The following is a 16,665-nucleotide window of genomic DNA, read 5'->3' on the forward strand; positions in this document are numbered from 1 at the left end:
AATGAAATATGTGCAAAAATATTGACTTTGATTTATTAGTTGTGCTTAAAAATATTTTATAATAATATTTATAAATGAAGAAAACCTTAAAATATTGTGTAATAATATTTAAGAATAAAAAAATTTAACAATGATAAATAAATAAATTTTTCTTATACTCAAATTAAAAAAAAAAAATAAAATAAAAATGAAGTATTGTGCCATAACATTTAAAACTTTAAATAAAAAAATATTCTTACGCCCTTTTCTCTTAAACTATGATAAAAAATATAAATATATAAAAAATATTTTTTCATAAAAGTTTAAATTAAAACAAAATACAATATTTCGTAAAAATTTAAATTAAAAAATAGTATTTTTTCATAAAAGTTTAAATTAAAACAAAATAAAAAATGCATTAAAATTTAAATAAAAAATTATCTTTTTTTATATCAAAATTTAAGTTAAACCAAATTAAAAATTTTGTAAAAAATAGTATATATTTATACTAAAAACTAAATTTTTTTCATAAAAGTTTAAATTAAAACAAAATAAAAATAAAAAAAAAATTTAATTAAAAATAATTTTTTTTATAAAAGTTTATGTGTCCAAAATATTTTTACGTCCTTTTCTCTTAAACTTCTATAAAAAATATAAAAAAAATAAAATAATATTTTTTTGAGATATCTTAAATAATATTTTTTTCATAAAAAATTAAGTTGAAACCAAATTTGTTTCTCCTAATACTTTAAATGAAAAATTATTTTTACGCCCTTTATCGTAAGCTACAATAATATTTTTTGTTCTAAAAACCATACATATCGGCCGATAGCCCATGATGCTAGTGCTGCGTATTTTCTTAAGTTTGTATAATAATTGTATTATTATGTAAGCTTTTATAAAATAAAAAAAAAAAAAAAAAAAAAAAAAATATTTTTTGTTCTAAAAACCATACTACTTTCCTTGAATTCTTAGTAAAAAAAATTAATTGACGCATAATTTTTTATTCCTTATAAATTTTAGTACCCATTAAATCACCTGGCAACGCTTTAGCCGTATAAACGTCATTAGCAACGTAAATATCGTTAACTTCATAGAAATATCGTATAAAAATCATAATAAAATCAACATAATACAAATGAAATAAAAAAATTCAGTGCAATTAAATAGCAACAAATAAAAAAAAAAAGTATTAAAACAGTGTAAATGTGAATAAAAATCAATTGGACTGCAATTTTTCTCGAATAAAAAACTGCTGCATTTATTTACGAATCTGTGTAAGTCAAATATATTTATTTTCGATATAAAAAATATTCATTTTGATATAAAAAGTAAATATTTGCTATACAAAATTATGTGGTAACTACCCCCCTTACCACATAATTTTGTATAGCAAACAATTACTTTTTATATCAAAATGAATATTTTTTATATCTATTTTTATTTATAAACTAGACTCTACATTAAAAAATTGTATTATCATAATTAGGCTAGAAATCCGAATTGTAAAAAATACCTAGCTAACTCTCTAAAGATAATTATTGTGAATTGTTTATTTCTAAATATTTATATTTTCAAGTAAAAGACTCGCATTAGCTCCTTCTACTGGAGATCGCTCTCTATATAAAACACTCAAAACGGCACAAAAACCTAGTAAACACTTTTTAATCGTCCGAGCTTTCGTCAGCAAATGTAAAATTATTCATTGTGTAATAAAATGCATGAATCCTCGAGCAGCTTTACTTAAAAGTTAAAATCACCACTTAATTTTTACAGGTTAACTCATTTGCAATCGTGTTAATCAGATATTTACATTATTCTCGTCGACGTAATTAAACACACATAACCGAAACGAGGTGATAATATATTTAACTAAGATTTTTAACAAATATTTCGCTAGTATTGAAAACCAGAAGCACAGGTTTCCTTATACAGATACTAATTTAAATCACTTTTAAATTAAACGGTACTAGACACACCAAGAATTGACTGAGAGATATATTTTCTTTAGTGAGCTAAGGAAAGGAAACTCAAATTCTTAAATATTTCAAGAAAAAAATTAAATATTTGTATTGAAAAAGGGCCTACTACTGGACCTACTGCAGTGACTCCAGGCTACTCCGTGAAAATGACCTAAAAAAATCAACACTGGCAGAAATTTGTCCAATGACTGTTGTCGAAATAAATGAAAAATTATTAAAATACCGGCGTTTTGAAAAAAAAATTGAATTCTGCATAAAATTTTGATAGTTTTTGGCCTGCCAAAATTCGATTTGTTCAGATAAAATAACCAATAAGTCATTGCATGAAGAAACAATTTGAAGTGACCGGCTCATTTGCCGCTAATTTGTTTAAGACTAAACCGTTAGAGGTAATTGAACTGAGCGGCTACATTTTGGATTGCTGTAACTCAAAAACTATTTGAGATATCTTCAACCTTTGCTCGCTACCCTGTTTAAGAATCAATTTGTCCAAGAATAGTGCATTTTCTTAATATTTAATTATTAAAAATCTCAAAGAGTACGAAGGGGCTAATTTCCCTCTTCAAGAGTATGAAGGATTTAATTTCCTTCGTCGCCTAATAACATTAATTTTCAAATAAATACTCAAATTCACAATGAAGACATTCGATAACTCTCCAATCAGCTTCAAAAGCCAGTGCGCAACTTAAACAATTCTATTTTTCTCTAAGATACTGCGTTATCCCGAAAACTCTCTTGTGAATTGTTAATAAGGAAAACAAATACCTCACGCGTCGTTTTACAACCAGCGCATTACCCTAAAGCGAGCATTTTCATACACAATATGTCTATAAGTCTCAGTAAGGTTTCCAAATTATACCTGTCCCAGATGAAATATAAAATTATAATGATTTAATGTAGACTGACTACCTGAGTGCAAAACTGCAAAAGTCATGTGCAAAACGGTAGATCAGAAATACACAAAATTTCTATTGGCACACGATAGAAGAGACTGTAGGAACATGATCGGAATACTAACAGGTCATCATCTGGTGACAACATACTACCGCTGAATGGGGCCGACAGATTGAGAAGACTGAAGAAAATGTCTAGAGCAAGGCACCAGGGAAACAATGAAGCCTCTCTTGTGCAGTTGTCCCGCATTGCCAAGACTACGCTGTAAACATCTAGGTACGCACGGTATAATACACTGGAAGAGGTATCGATAGTGAGGCTACAGAGTATCATCAAATTCGCGTCAAGCGCAGGCAGCTTAAAGGATGACTACTCCAAATGGACTTAGTAACTGAACCAGAGCTAGTTTTAAAAATGACCAAAACTGGTCAATGCGTGGCTCATTGGCCTATCGCACTAAACCAATCTACAAGTAATTTGTAATTTTCATCTAATGTAAAACGAGTTTTTGGAACTATTTAAGTCTGTTATCCTATAGGTTGCTTCGTTTCACGGATTTCCGAAGTTGGCAACCGATATTTCGAAACTAATTGGGTCTCAATATTTTAACAGATTTCTGTAATGAAGTTGCTTCTAAACAGCAATACCCTCAGGGCGCTGAAGGTGATTTTTTTTTTGTGTATTTTTATACTCTCGCAAAATGTTGCTAAGGAGAGTATTATAGTTTTGTTCACATAACGGTTGTTTGTAAGTCCTAAAATTAAAAGAGTCAGATATAGGGTTATATGTATATACCAAAGTGATCAGGGTGACGAGTAGAGTTGCAAATGAGATATCATGATGAAACTTGGTACACGTATTCCTTGGCTCCATAAAAAGGTTAAGTTCGAAGATGGGCAAAATCGACCTACTGCCACAAAATGGCGGAAACCGAAAACCTATAAAGTGTCATAACTAAGCCATAAATAAAGATATTAAAGTGAAATTTGGCACAAAGGATCGCATTAGAGAGGGCCTATTTGGGCGTAATTTTTTTGGGCGTCCGTAGTTTTTTGTACATATTTTATGTCAACCAAACTCTACAGAGTCGTTTTCTTCAGGCATTTCCATATACAGTTCAAAAATGGAAGAAATCGGATAATAACCATGCCCACCTCCCATACATAGGTTATGTTGAAAATCACTAAAAGTGCGTTAACCGACTAACAAAAAACGTCAGAAACACTGTCATCCAGGCCTTTTTAAAAATAAATGGGCGTGGCCTATGGACCAAAAACCATATCTCAGGAACTATAGATTTCAACGAAATTCGGTATATTATTATTTAAATGATGTACGAAATATAAATCGGTTCACAACCACGCCTTCTTCTAATATAAAGCTATTTTGAAGTCCATCTGATGCCTTCTTTGTATAAAGAACCAATGATGATAGCGGAATAAAACTTTACACAAATACGGTATTTGAAAAAGTGCTTATGAAATTACATCACTGTGAAGTATAAAAGTTGCGAACTTAGCCCTTCCTTACTTGTTTTTTTTTATTTTCTAGATTATATATACTACATTTTCATACGAATAAATATGCTAGACCATATAGAAATATATTATTATTTAAAGGATGCTTATTAAGTGCTAAGTAGCTGACTCGAAGATGAAGTGCTTACTTACATCACTGTGAAGTTGCGGCTCTGTAACCTATTTATACATTAATTAATTAATATAAGTAAATATTTGTGTGTCACCATTTTATTTTATTTTATTTCAACTTTATGAAATTCTCAAAAAATTGCGCAAATATGCAATTAAAAACAACAAAATCCTCCATTGACCTGATTTTGCATACAAAAATGCGAAAGTACCCGAAAAGTACTAAATACATCACTACACAATCGAACACACATATTTGCCGTGCATATGCCTGCAGCTACTTACACATACATTATACTTACACATACATACATTATGTAGGTGCTCTTTCAGCATCAACAACTTTATCACGTGCATACACAATATTTACCACATATGCCCCAAAAAAAGTGACACTTTCCAAAAAATTGAAACGAAAAAAAAACGGCGAAACAAAACAAACGGCATCTTGTAGTACGTTGATCGAGGCTGCAACCCACTAATTTCTTAAGAGATATACATCAGAATGAGCACAACGGCCAACGAGCCTGCGGTGACCGAATGACTGAACCACCGACCGACCGGCGGTCCACCTTTACAAGCGATGAGGCTCGATTATTTTGGGTGAAAGTGAAAGAAATCACAAAGCGAACAAAGTAAACGAAAAAGCGACACTTTTTTCGAACTCTCAAAACTACAATCATTTCGGGTCAACACGTGTACTTAAGAACGGTAAAGAAGGTACAGTTTTAATTTAATTGAGAGAAATTGAAATTTTGCAAAGGTACACATAGGTACCACATAGCATACGTGCATAATTGGCATGAAAGAAGCAGGCATTGATTTCGAATGTATGTATGTACGTACATATGTATGTGTGTATTTTATGGGCTTCTCCGCTTATGCGTTGAGCATAGAGCTTGAAGGGAACACGGCGAACATTGAATATACATTAAGAATTCATGAAATGTAATGACAAGTATTTATGTATGTTTGTACTCGTTTAATTATATGTATGTATGTCTGCACTTCAGCTCAAAAGAAAGTGTAAATTTGAGCCAGAAGACTATTTGGTTGAAAGGTAGGAGGATGCAGCAACAAGTAGAGCAAAAAAATAATAAAAATTGAAAGGCTCAAAGCGATTTATTGTAAAAAAATAACTCAAAAACTGAACTTTCAAGTGTTTGCTTACAATAAAGACGTTCAAAAATGTTGCCAAAGGGCGCAATTCTTACTTTGAGACTTCATAATTGCATATTTACATTTTCGTGCGCAATTATTTCTCTTCTTTAAGCGAAAAAGCCCATTTCACTTATTTTACACTTTTTGAAGCTCACGCATTTTTTATTATTATATTTTATGTGATTTTTTTAACAGTTCACATACTCATTATCAAGTACCGGTTGAATTTTTGAAAAATATTTGGGTCATATTGTGAGTACAGTGTATAAGTACTCCTTATTGTTCTATTTTGCTTATATTCTTACTCTTCTTAGTACTTTCGTTTTGGCATGCGTTTCTCTTGCAATATTATTGTTTTGTTGTTTTTTCTTGGAATAAACTTTCAGTATAAACTTTCCATTAATATTATTAATTAGAGGAATAAGCTTTTGTGGTTTTGATTAAGTCAATTTTTTCTCGCAGCAAATACCATAAACTCCATATGTATCATAAGAGAGTTTGTTCTGCCACTTCAGTGGAGGGCATTTTTGCCATAATTTAAATAATTTTAAGTACAATTTTTTTACTTTTTGTGATATTTTCAAACTGCTCGATTTGGCTTTAAGTTCTTTGCATATTTTAAAACAGTCGCAAAGCTCTTAAATTAAAAAAAAAAACATAGTTTTTTCCTTAACTGTTTGCTTTTTCTATAGAAAACTTCTTTAGTCTCAACGAGCTTTTTCTAAAATTTCTAAAAAGTTGATTGAAAGAGAGAGTTGGGTTGCAAATCTACGAATGTTTTCTATAAGATGAGTCATGTGTTTAATTCTGAATCAGCAATCACTGAAAGTTAGTGAAGAGGATGGGCATTCCAATGGAAATTTTAAACCGTTGAAGAAACAGTTGCCTATATCAACCATTCTACATCATTATTTATATGTATGTAATCTTAAGAGAAACTTTAGAATAAAAAAAGATTATTCGCAAAAGAAAACGGTTGCTTATGAGAAATAAAGCTAAAAGTGGTGTAGAAGTTCACGCAAGGGAGGAATGTTATCTGAGCGCCATTCACTAGGAAGTGGCCAGAAACAATTCTTTTATATATGACTCAAGCAGCTCACGACTTCCGGTCTTAGACCAAGTATCCTCTATGTAGCCAAAGAATATCCATTTGAAGGCGAGCTAAAGTGAGAAGACGAATCATTCCTTCCCACATAAAAAACCCCCTGCTCTGTAGGCAGAGGAAATCATTGGTCCATATTTGTTTAAACATGTTATTATGGCATAGCGATGATTAATGACTTTTTCATGCCTGACTTGAAGTATGTTGATGAGAATGACCTTTGGTGCCAACAAGACAGCGCTACATGCTATATAGTCAACGAAACAAACCATTTATTAAAGGAAACCTTTGGTTTTTTATTTCTTCTACAAAACCATATATCTAAAAATTAATAAATTCATGTTTATTCAAGTCTGAAACTTTTTGTTTCTTCTATTGATGCTACCAAGACTAAAATCAGCGTTTTCCCTAAAATGTTGCCTACATTTAGGGTTGCACTGAAAGTAAGTTCGCATTATTCAGATGTTCACTCAATTATTAAAGGAAACATATCTAAAAAACATACTTTACTCGACAAAATGTTTTTCATTTATCCAAGTCGGATTCGTGTTACAAATTACTTTTTCCAATTGAACCTAGACTAAAAAAATCAGCTTTTTCCCTAAAATGTTGCCTACATTTAGGGTTGTACTGAAAGTAAATTCGTATTTACCATTTTAATTATAAATCAAAGAACATCTGCAAGAAGCTTTACGTATTAATAGAAACTGTGACAAAAAAGTACCCGGAAATTGTAAATAAAACGCAAAATATTTAATTATTCATCGAAATTTATTTTGTCGCCTTCCAAGCAATTTCCACCAACTGTAATACACTTATGCCAACGATTTTTCCAGTCCTCGAAACACTTTTCATAAGCACTTTTTGGGATGGCCTGCAGGTCCTTCAGCGAATTATGTTTTATCTCTTCGATCCACTGAAAACGATTTTCACGGAGCAGCAATTTCAGTTTGATGTATAAGTAAAAATCACATGGAGCCAAATCTTGTGAATACGGTGGTTGATCGCTGGTATTCATTGCGTTTTTGGCTATAAATTTGGTGGCAGTCAAGCTCTCGTGCCATCTCTCTAACATTTTGCCTGACGATTTTCCTCTACTTTTTTATATTTTCAGTTGAAGAGGTCGAAGATAGTCCAGAACGAAACATGTCTTCAACGATCTCTCGACCATCTTTTAAGGCTTTATACTCCAGGTAGGCTTATGTTTTTGAATCACCGTGTCATAGTAATTAAGACAGTCCTACCAACTCAACAAAAAATTTTTTTTTGAAGTATTATTTATCCAGGGAATTTAAGTACAAATTTCCGGGTGCTTTTTTGTCTTAATGTATTATATATATAGTTGTAGGAATCAACTTTTTTATATTACAGTTTATATCCACTAGTGAATTTCAAAAAATCTATTTTATTTGAATATCTATCGAATGTATTGTATGTATGTATGTATGTATATATGCATGTATGTGAGTGTATTTGAGAATAACTCCAAAAATTTGAAGTTGATTCAATTATGATCGAAAGAATGAGATTTTGAACTATGTATAATGTATAAGCATATTGTAGGAATCAACTTTTTTCTTCTTTCAGTCAATCTTATACATTAATGTATTAGTGAGTATAGATTTGAGTGCACCACGTCGTATGAATTACCAGCGAAGCTGTTGATGACTTCACGATGTGTCTCTTCAAAGTGAGGCAACTATTAACAATATTCTTCATAAATATGTTAAAATCGATTATTTAAGATTTGAAGAAGAACAGTTTACGAAAATTAGTATCACCATTGATCAAACAAATTATAAAAAAACTATCAATGTATGTAATTTTTAGTAAAAAAAGCAAAAGCAGAAAAAAATACCAAATTTACCAGTCTACCAGCTTAACCCTTTAAATTTATGTACATATGTATGTCTGGTAAGCGTTGTGAGGAAAAGTCAAATGTTAAATAGTGCTGATGGGCGTAGATATATATGTACCATGTACCCTATATGTATATATGTAAGTGAGCACACGTGCACAGAATAATTAGTGAATAAAAAATAGAGCACAATTCAATTGACGTCCAAAAATAAAAGTGAAGCAATTGACAACGTGGTTGGACATAGAAGACATGTAAAATGATGGGCTTAATAAACAGTGTGATGAGCTATGAGACAGTAAAGCGTAGCAATTTCTCTTTGGAATAATTCATTTACTCGCTAGTACATTTCAATTTCCCCTCTATGGTGGTTATGCTATAATTTGGTATTTATTTGCGTATGTGTGTGTATATATAAATTCGTGTTAAACACATGAAGAAAGTAATTGAAGAAAAAGAAAGAGACGACAGAAGAATAGCCACTACGTGAGTGGTTTGACAAATAAACACGCCGCACTTATTTATTTCTTAAATTTATAAGAACACTTTTGAGTTGAGCATAAAAAGTTTAAAAAAAAATCTAAAGCAAAATAAATTGGTTTCAAAAACTTGAAATTGCTACAAATAAATTAAAAAATTTATAAAATATCTTAAAAAATTTAAAAATAAAAAAAAATATCTAAAAAATAATAAGTTTCTGAAAAAAATTTAAAAATTAAAAAAAAAATTATGAAAAAGAAAATATTTCGAAAATAATATTGGCTATTCTTCTGTCGTCTAACTTTATAAAAATATTAAAAATAAATATCAAACATTTTCTAAAATTTAAGCCGACGACGAAAATTAAAATTGATGATAGAATAAATCTAAAAATAAAGAAAGCAACCGCAAAAAAAATTAAAAGAAAAATGTTTAAGCTCTACTTGGTCTTATGCATGTATGTATGTATGCAACTACTTCTACAACGTACAGAGCGTACATATATCATTTCAGCGCCCTTAGCATACTTACTGCCACTCCTGAACACCCACAAGCTTATTAAAAAATATAAAAATTGAAAAAAAAAACAAACAATATATATTTTTGTGGAAAACTAATCAGCTTACCAAAAAATATTTTTTTTCTTTCCATATTTACAAACAAAATCCAAAAAATCTCGTCGTGCACGATTATATGAGGTCAAGGCTTAATGTGATGCCGAGACAACGGTGTCACAATAATAAAAATAGTGTTGTACAAAAAATCGCTATTCAAGTACGCGAAGAGCCAAGCCATATTGCACCGAATGACCCCGAGACGACTGCAGCTTAACAGTTATAAAGCGAGCTTAGCGCTTTTAAAGTCAGACGCCAGACAAACAATTGCGGTTATTTCAGTACACCGGCTGCAATGTACGCTAATATTACATGCTCGTATATACTTGTATATACCAATATATATGAACTCATAGATAAGTTTGTGTCCATGTCTGTTTTCAGGCATTTATATGAGCTTGTCAAGCTTGTAGGTGTTATTTTATTGAATATTTATGTAGGTGTTCATAAATTTTGTTTACTGTTAAATTAGTGGCTTTCCACCTGCATGCACATACTTACATATGTATGCATATGTAGGTATTTCTTTGTATGTGGGTGTATTGCGCAGCAACCAACCAGTTAATCGACTTGCATTTTCGTTCGCTTCCAAAAATGTTAATGGCTGTTAGGTTCGTATGAACATTCCGATCTATGCGCAAGCATTTGAAGACACGTACATATTTTTGTATGGGGGCAGGCGTATATTTACATACATATATGCTTTTAATGGTTATTATTTAGGTAATTTTATGTAATTTTTGCTTGGAGCGGTTGCTTCGTGTAAATTTATAGGATTCGTACGCCAATTAATTTCTTGTAGAGTTGTGAAAAACTGTTCTTGCAAATAGTTGCTATAATTATTTGCGCAGTTGCTATAACTGTTGCTTTAGTTGCTATAATTATTTGCACAGTTGCTATAACTGTTGCTTTAGTTGCTATAATTATTTCCATAGGTGCTATAAATGTTGCTTTCGTTGCTATAATTATTTCCATAGTTGCTATAACTGTTGCTTTAGTTGCTATAATTATTTTCACAGTTGCTATAATTTTTACTATATTCGTAATAATTAATACTTCATTTGCTATAATTGTCACACTGTGAACGAAGTTTCTGTTATTCGAGTTCTACGAAATGGTAACATTTTTAAGGCACACACAGGTTAAGGATATAGTTTAAAGCTTTACGTCGCAACGTCTCAAATCCAATTTTTGTTATTTCGAGATTGAAATATTGTTGCTGAATAATTAATAGGATTTTGGGTCATACCGAGCGATTTTATATCGTTTGCAATTATATGATTTGAAATCGGGTCTTACATTATAACATTTTTTATAGATAGAATTAAAAAGGTTGCCATATTATTCAAATATATAATATACTTAAAAAAAAGAAAAAAAATAAAACATTTATCTTAACGCAAAAAAACATATCTCAGTCAATTAAAATTCAAATTATGCGGAGTTGGCAACTCTATTTTAAAAAAGTCTTTTGAGTAAGTAAAATTTATTTTAAGTAAGTTAGTCAAGATTTTTCAAAAAACCAAACAAAAATGCACCTAATGAGACTTGAATTTATATTTAACTTACAAGGGTGCTGCCATATTTTTCAAAATTCAAAATGATTATTAATACTAAAAAAAAATTTACTAAACATAAAAGAGGTCAAATCAAGGTAATATTTTTATTATTTGTAAGAGCATTGTGCCTTTTATTATAAAATTTTTTATAGATAGAACTAAAAAAGTTGCCATATTATTCAAAAATTTAACATATTCCAAAAAAGAAAGAAATAATAATAATAATATCTATACCCAAAACACACATCTCAGTCAATTAAAATTCAAATTATGCAGAGTTGGCAACTCTATTTAAAAAAAGTCTTTTGGAGTAAGTAGGTAGATCAAGAATTTTCAAAAAAAAAAACAAACAAAAATGCACGTAATGAAACTTGAATTTATTTTTAACTTATATGAGTGCTGCCATATTTCAAAATTCAAAATTATTATTAGAACTCAATAAATTATTAATAACTAAAAATTAAATAATTCAAATCAAAGTAATTTTCTTTATTAATTGTTAAAGTATTTTTACCAAAATATCACTTTACGACGTTGCCACCTCACTTGAAATAAAAAATATAAATAATTATGCACACTTGAAAGTGAATGTTAAATCAAAATAATGTTTTGGTAGGTGGAATTCAATTATATAATATAAATTTCAATAAAAAATTGTTTAAATATTATTATAAAAAAAGAAAAACATTAACAACGACTGCACAAAAGCTGTAACAGCCTTCACAGTTGTATTTCCAACAGATTAAAAGGTTATATCTTTAACTTGATTTTGATCGTTGACAGACAGACGTACATGACTGATCATTCATATACATATACTTACTTAACTGCTAGGTCGCACTTTAACTTAGATGCACTTAACCAAACTGCTGGAACTAGTGGCGAGTCTATATCGGTTAGATGTTACACAATATATGATCCGAATTAATAGTTTAACCTTAAGCAAGCAGCTCATAGTAGATGTTTTCCAGCCAATACCAGCAACCACCAAACCTTCTTGATCGTCAACACTGACTTGACTAACCTTTTTACCGACTCCACGCGATTCGACATAGATCGTTTTCGCTTGACTTTATCGTAAGTGGCTCACTGCCACACTTTTCATCACCAGTAACCTTCCGCTTCGTAAATCGATCAAATTTATTGCGTTTCCATTGCTTTATCGATATTTTCGTTAATTGGTCCTCCAGAGCGTGATCTTTGACATCAAAATTTTCGGAATGGACCAAAGATCGGAAAAAATCGAATCTCATTTCGTAACTACAATACAAAATATTTTTAATTTTTTTTTAATACGAAATTTAATTTTTAAATTAACCTCTGGCTTTTAACTAAATATTGCTTGACCATATTTATATTAATTTTAGAATTTTTTTTGATGCTACCACAAATAAGTCTAAATTTTTCACCACTAAAATATTTTTGAAATATACAAATTTTCAAAATTAATTTTGCATTTGTTTGCGTGCTATATTCAAAATGTTGTTTGTCTCGCACAAATTTTCTTCACCCAGTGCCTCCCACCGCCGTTGGCCACAACGAAGCTTGTTTTCTTGGCTTTGGCCGACACGCAATCGAAAACCAAAAAAACAAAAAAAACACAAACGTTTATATTTTGGAAGCTTCTCTTTAAACATTGGATGATTAAACGACAGAGACAGTGTGGAAAGGCAAAGAGAAGTGGCAAGCATCACGAGGCGGTCTTATACACACATTTGTACACACACATTTATTTGTAGACGCCAGTATAAGTCAGCGCGTTCATCTACCGTCTGTCTGCCGTTTCAATTTGTATGAAACTCTGCGCTTGCGAGTGTATTTCGGTTTCGCTATTCGTCGGTGGCTTGTCAAAAATGTTTTGTCGACTGCGAAGTGCACGATTAAAATATCTATGCTCATAGGCACAACAACAACAATGCACAATTAATTTGTATGTTTGTATGTATGTATGGAAATGTGTATATAATATATTAAGCTTGTGTTTGTTTATTTTTTTCTCGTGAGTGTGTGTTGCTTGGCGCAGAGTTTTTTAGTTAACTGTGTTTTTAGGCCAACTTTCAGTTTTAAGTGACTCTTTGATGGCCACAAACCAAAAAACTGAAGCACATACTTGTACTCATAGAGAATCTAGTATTTTTTTCATGTCCAGTTTCGAAGTGCGGCGGCTCAAGGGTTTTTGAGTTCTTATGTACATACATACATATATACCTATATTGTCTACCTATATATTTTGTTGTTGCGTGTTTCTATTAAAAAGGGCCAAGTTACTAGTAATTAAGTGTGCTAACGTGTTTTCTGTTGTTTTTGTATGGCAACATGTTTTTTTTTGTTTTAAAGTTGCAGGTTCTCGTCTGTTGTAAGATCTAGTTACCACTTGCCCATGAGAAAACTATTGTAAGAAAGTTTGCACTCGAAAGCTCTACTCTCTAGCACAGTTATTTGGTTCTCAAACATAAATGCAGAAATAAATTGTTTCACATTTGTTAAGGTTATGTCAGAAAATGTGCTCTAAATTTCGGTTTTAACAAATCAAGTACAGGAAAAAATAAATTTTTGGATTCAGCAAATCCAGAAAGGGAAAAATTAATTTTATTATATTTTTTAGGTTAAGTTCGAAAATTTTTACTACATTTCTGATTTTAACAATTCTAGCAAGTTTTATGACGTCACTTTAGCGATGAATAGAATTTTTAATATTTACATCGCATTAATTATATGAAAAGATCTAACTTCTTCTTCTGCTTTTTTGTCGAAAGATCCAATTACTATTCAATTAAAGTCCCGCGAATAGTATAAAACACAGAGTTGGCAACCCTAACTTCAATTGGCCCAATAATTTTCAAGTTTTCTAGAGAATTTACGATTCTTATGAAAATATTCTTTTGCGTGTACAAGAAAAATTAAAGTTTTCGGGTGAATCATGTGGCGGAAAAAGCAAAGAAAAGCAATTAGTGTTAAGCAAAAATAATAGCAGACAAGTTTGAAAACAAAATATGCATGCGTATGTATGTATGTATGTATTTGAAAAATTATACTACGCAAAAGGCATTTTTTGCGAATTCTTAGAATCAAGTTTTGTTTCTTTTTTTCAATAAGCGAGACATATGTGCTCATATGAACGATTAGAAGCACTAGGGTGGTTCAAAATAGCAAAAGATATTTCACTTAAAAAAATCCTTAAACTAATAATCCAAAAATTTTTTTTGTTTGATTTTTGATTTATTTCTTATGTTTTTTATTTATTTAATGCAGAAAAAATAATAAAAACGAAAAGTATTTCTAAAATTTCAAAAACTTAAATTTTTCTTTAAAATATGTTATTAAATACATTATATTTTATTTTAATCTATAAAAACTTTTAAGCTCTCTGATTTTTGATTTATTTCTTATGTTTTTTATTTATTTATATGCAGAAAAAAATAAAAAAAATTTATAATTTTCAAAATTTTAATAATTTGTTTTTTTTTTTATTTTATCAATTATCAAAATATTTAAACTCTCTAATTTTTAATTTATTTCTCATTTATGTAAAAGCTTTTTATTTACATCTCTATAAGTTCATATTCTACTTATAAAGAAAATCTAAAACAAAAAAGTAATAAATTATTTTTTTTTTAATTTTATTCGATTTTTTATTTATTTCTTAAGTTGTTTATTTATTAATATGCAGAAAAAATAATGAAAACAAATAGTATTTCTAAAATTTCAAAAACTTATTTTTTTTTTAATTTTTTTTATTATATACATGCATATATTATATTTTATTTTAATTTATAAAAACTTTTAAGCTCTCTGATTTTTAATTTATTTCTTATATGAAATTTTTTTATTTACTTCTCCACAAGTTCATATATTACGTATAAAAAAAAATCTTGAAAACAATAAAATACATTTTTTTAATTTTATTTGATTTTTGATTTATTTTATTTAAATAAAATAACAATAAAATAATAAAAAAATTAATATTTGAAAAATTTAAATTTTTTTTTAATTTCTATATTTTATTTTATAAATGTATATAAACTTTCTGATTTTTAATTTATTTCCAATTTTTATTATTTTTATTTTATTTTCATGTCCATAGGTTCATATTTTACTTATAAAAAAATCTTTAAAAAAAATCAAATAATTTTTGTTTTAATATTTCAAAAATTCATTTTTTTTTAATATTTTTATTTTATTATAATTTATAAAAATATTTAAACTCTCCGTTTTATCATTTATTTCTTAAATGAAATTTTTGTATTTAAATCCCCATAGGTTCACCCTATTATTTATATCAAGAAAAAATTATATAAAAGTTTAAAATACATTTTTTTTAATATTTTTATTTCATTAGAATTTATAAATATATTAAAACAATTTGATTTTTTGAAATTAAATGAAAGTTTTTTATTTACATCTTCATAGGTTCACCCTATTATATATTTTTGAATAAAATTATTAAAAAAAATTAAAAATTTAAACATTTTTATTTTATTTTACCTTATAAAAATATTAAGTCTCTTTTATTCTTTTCTTTTTTTATATGAATTTTATTTATTTAATAGGTTGACCCTATTATTTATATACATATGTACATATGTATATGTAGAAGAAAATCACAAAAATAAATAAAAAAATTAAAAAAAATTTTATTTTAATTTTATTTTAATTTATTTATTTATTTAAAAAAAAATATTAAAACTCTTTTGTTTTTATATTTCTTTTTTAATTTTTATTTATTTACATCTCCATCGGCACATACTTTGATTTATATGCACAGACATTTTTATTTAAATAACTAAATTTCCCAGAAACTTAAACGAAATTATTTGAAATTAGCATTTAAATACATATATGCAAAGATATATGTATAAATATAATATATATATTCCACATATACATACATATATATATATACAAATTGGCATGCTAAATGCGTATTAAAGCCATTCGCCAATGTTTTGTTTATTCCGCATATCTGCGTTATTTGTTTTTCTTCGCTAGACTTTTTGGGACTAGCCGCCTTGACTCAGGAAAGAATTTAAAGTAGTAACATAGCCATAAAAACCGGTTTTTTGTTTTGTTCTCTAAGGCTATTTCGAATTCTAGAATCGTTGTACTTTTCTTTAGCAAAAGTTCTTTGTAAGCAGCTCTTTCACTTTTATTTTTATTTTGACTGGCGCACATACATATACATATGTACATACAATGATATCTATTCAAAGGAAGTGACAAATTATATAATTCTAATTTTTTTTTTCAAAATCGTTTTTGATGTCTTTATTCATAATGGAATTAGGCATAAAAGAAAAAATATATATATAAAATGCGGTGAAAATCTACTAATATACATATGTATATGTTAAGGCTAAAATCTGAATTTGGAGTAAAATTTTCAAATA

At 28.7% G+C, this 16,665-nt stretch overlaps 1 protein-coding gene across 4 annotated transcripts in view; it reads left to right on the forward strand.

Moving 5' to 3' along the window:
* The window catches only part of LOC126763673 (solute carrier organic anion transporter family member 74D), a 122,064-nt gene that overhangs the window by 6,322 nt on the left and 99,077 nt on the right, over positions 1–16,665 (forward strand). For all 4 annotated transcript variants that reach the window (XM_050481387.1, XM_050481385.1, XM_050481386.1 and 1 more), the window contains exon 2: positions 1,003–1,256. The gene's annotated coding sequence lies outside the window, so the exon portion shown is untranslated. The remainder of the gene's footprint in view (positions 1–1,002; positions 1,257–16,665) is intronic.

This window comes from Bactrocera neohumeralis, chromosome 6, assembly GCF_024586455.1.
Source record: "Bactrocera neohumeralis isolate Rockhampton chromosome 6, APGP_CSIRO_Bneo_wtdbg2-racon-allhic-juicebox.fasta_v2, whole genome shotgun sequence".
NCBI lineage: Eukaryota > Metazoa > Arthropoda > Insecta > Diptera > Tephritidae > Bactrocera > Bactrocera neohumeralis.